The sequence below is a fragment of the Trichosurus vulpecula genome, chromosome 8 (genome assembly GCF_011100635.1).
Source record: "Trichosurus vulpecula isolate mTriVul1 chromosome 8, mTriVul1.pri, whole genome shotgun sequence".
Classification (NCBI taxonomy): domain Eukaryota; kingdom Metazoa; phylum Chordata; class Mammalia; order Diprotodontia; family Phalangeridae; genus Trichosurus; species Trichosurus vulpecula.
Window position 1 is genome coordinate 93,874,771 of NC_050580.1, and position 3,726 is coordinate 93,878,496.

The following is a 3,726-nucleotide window of genomic DNA, read 5'->3' on the forward strand; positions in this document are numbered from 1 at the left end:
TTATAAGAATCCCTTTTGCTGGGAAAGGGGGAAGGGAGGAGGAGATAAGGGGAATGATGAGGGGAAGAACTAGGATTGTATTTTTTCCCTCTAAGAGAGAAGACCACTTGACCTTTCTTTTCCTTTTTTTTCTAGCTACCAGACAGAAGAGAGAGGATTTGGCACACCTCTAATTAGCTCCCCTATCACTTGTCAAGGGGAGGCAGGGACAAACGGAGAAGCAAAGGGAAGGGAAGCAGCAAAGAGAGGAAAGGAGGGGCTGTCTATATCTCTGTGTACTCAAATACACAAGTACATCTTTGATCTCACCAATGAGAGTGTTCTCCCAAAGGATGCAAATTATTATTCATACATGCCTGTCCACCCTATGACACTCCTGCCCATGTCTTCCCATGTGTTTGCCACAAGAGATCTCTACCAAAACATGTTGGGGGTGAGGTGGAGGAGGGGTTCCTTGAGTACCCTGGACCTTTACAGGTGGAGCAAGGGAGCTGTCCGTTGCTTCTCCACGTGACCTATCTTCTCTTTCATGCATACATTTTGTTGTTGTCATCCCTTACAATGCTTCATTAGGTATAATTAGGTAAGTGGCCCCAGGATTAATTAACCCTGGGCTAAGGAAACTGCCCTTGACACATGTCCACATGCATGCTAATAATCTCTTTGGGTCTCAATTTCTTCATCTACAAAATGGGGGAGGGGGAGGAAGAGGAATTTTGGAGTAGGTGATCTCTAAGGTTTCCTTCCACTCTTACATCATAGGATTCTACAATTCTATGATAGATAGGTAAATAGATACGGCATTTATTAGGTGTTTACTATGTGCCAGGTACTGTGTTAAGTGCTGGGGATACAAAACAAGATCATCCCATCCCACTAATGAGGGAATGCAAAACACAAAGGGGAGGTGGAAAGCAGAGGTGGGAGGGAGGTAACAAGTGGATAGAGGACATCAGAGAATGAACTGGGAAGGAAGTGAGCTATGTCTATGATTCCTGGGCATAAATAGACTTTCTTTGTGCCCAAGTTCCATTGGGAAGACTCTTCTTTGTTAATCATAGGACTCTCCAGAATATTGCAAACATCACAATTTTGCTGGACCTTATGGTCTAGCCATGGGGCTGCCACATAGGTGACATTGCTTTAAAATGAAGTCTTTTGGTAACCAAACACCCTTGGATGAAATTTAAGGTGATTTGGCAAATGGTGGATTGTGTTTTGAGGTTAGAGCACATTTCAGTTAGTTCTAATAATCATGGCACTATCTCATGATTACATTACAGTTTGCAAAGTAATTTCATCACAGCAACCCTGGGAAGTGAGTGTTGCTGGTATTATTCTATCTATTTTATGGATTGGGAAGTTGAGGCTCAGGAGAAGGCATAGAGTTAGGAAATGTGGAAGGCAGGAAAAATTGGTGCCCATTTCATTGCTATTATGAAAAGCCAAGTTCAGATAATAAATATTTCATGCCTGTGCCTCTAGGTCAATCCCAAGACTTGAGTGATCCACTTTCAAACAAGAGATAAGGAAGAGGCTATGAGAAGACATAAATATTAGAGCTTGCTGTGATTTGATTTTAATATTTTGTGTAAAATTTTTAATTAATGCTTTAAAAAAATACCAGACGTTTCCCAATAGGCTCTCCCAATGGAACTCTGCTTTATAACAAAGAAGAACCATGAAGCCAAACCATCTGACCAAGTCACCTCATCTGACAGTATATGTGTTTCTATACCAGTAGTTCTCCTCTTGACAGAGAGGAGGTATATATTTCACCATCTATTCTTCAAGACTAAGACTGGTCATTGCGATTAACAATGGGACAATTAATTAAATAATAGTTTAATTAAATAATGGCTTCCCTCTTTCAAGGGAAAATAGATAATCTGAGAATATCCCAAATAAATTACCTCAAGCTTTTAGTAAGGTCAATGATAGAGTTTTTCAAGAATTAGCTATGACCCCAACTGACTCATATCTCTCTGGTCTGTGTGTAAAATCAAGGTTGGAAGAAAGTGGACAAGATAATCCTAAGGCCTCTATAGATTTTGAATTTAGGTCTGGGTAGGGCTTAGGATCTGGGCTTGTCCAACAGAGCCACAGGAATGGTGAGAAGTTTATTTATGGCATACGGGCTCTTTGGACTTAGCCTTTGCATTCAATCCTTGCTCTGAATAAAACAAAGGAAAAGTTGGCCCTGATCTCTTGTTTCTCCATCCAAAAGTTATCTGGGGATAAATAGAAAATGTATTTTTTTCCTTGTATAAAATTCTTTCAGACTAAGAAAGACTCCAGAATAGTCTGGGGCTCTGGGTGAGAAATCTAGAATCCAGTTGGGAAGAGAGTTACAGATTAGAGCTGATTGCGCCTTCCATCCTGCTGTCTATAGAAGGAAAGCAATGGCCTCCTTCTGGCTGATGAACAAACTATAAATATCACCCATGCAATTGGCATGCCAATTTGTGCCACTGTCATGGGTTATATGGGCATGGAGGCGTCATGGCCCCATGACTCTTGCAAAGCGGTCCTCCTGGAATGAAGTTCATGCCTATTAATAGCCTCTGGATTTAGATTTCTGCTAAAGTGTCACACAGCATTCAATTCAACACAGAATTGGAAACTCAGGTTCTAGAATCATCCAGAAAGGACACGTTTCTGTTCAGTATCATTTTTGTGAAAAGTGTATTTATATTATGGTTCCTTGATAATTGTTAGTAACAAAGCACATCTGACCATTTCACTCTCCTTCTTGAGAAGTGCTAGTGGCTTCTTGCCTCTTAGGATGAAATATAATCCCTCCCGTTTAGCATTTAAAACCAGTCTTGTTACATGTTACTTTCTTTCCTACATGCTGTGATCCAGCCAAAATGGCCTTCATGCTGTTGTCCACACGTGACACTATCTCTCAGCTCTGCATTTTTGTGCTTCATTCTCATAATTGTCCTGTAATATCCCTAGTGTCCTTCAAAGCTCAGCTCAAACACTGTCCTGTCCACTGAGGTCTGTTCTGATTCACCTAAGGTAGTGGGTACTGCCTCCCCTCACAAGATCACCACATTTCCCTTGTGTGTTTGTGTGTGTGTGTGCAAGTTGTCTTCCTAATGCTAGATAGCTCACAAGCCCCCACCAGTGTGCTTCCTACCATGATAGTCAGTTGATTAGCAATTAGCCTGACAAATAACTTTTACAAAGGGGTATTTACTAAGGTGGTATAGTAAGAGATGTTGGTACAAAACATGGCTTCAAAAGTCTATGATATAAGGGAGGGGAGAGGAGAGGGAGCAAAATTTGGAACTCAATGTCTTATAAAAAATGTTGAAAACTACTTTAAAAAAATAGAATAGTAGTTACAAAAAGAAAAGAAAAAAGTCCATGATGTGCTTACCCACAAGAACATGCAGGATCCCACAGAAAATGGATTCAAGTTTAAAGATCCCATGGGTAATTCACAGCTCCTCAAAAGTTTTTTTTTTTTTTTTGCTGGAGTCATCAAGATATCCATTAGTACTGTATAAACTCCTTATTCTACTTTTTCTCTGACACTCCAATGTCCAGCATGTATCTGGTACATAGTAAGCCCTTAATAATTGCTTGTTGATTGCTCAGTAATAGTTCTGATTTCTATAATATTTTAAGGTTTATAAAATACTTTTCCCATAGCAACCCTGTGAAGCAGACCATTCAAATATCTGTATTCCCATTTTACAGATGAGGAAATTGAGG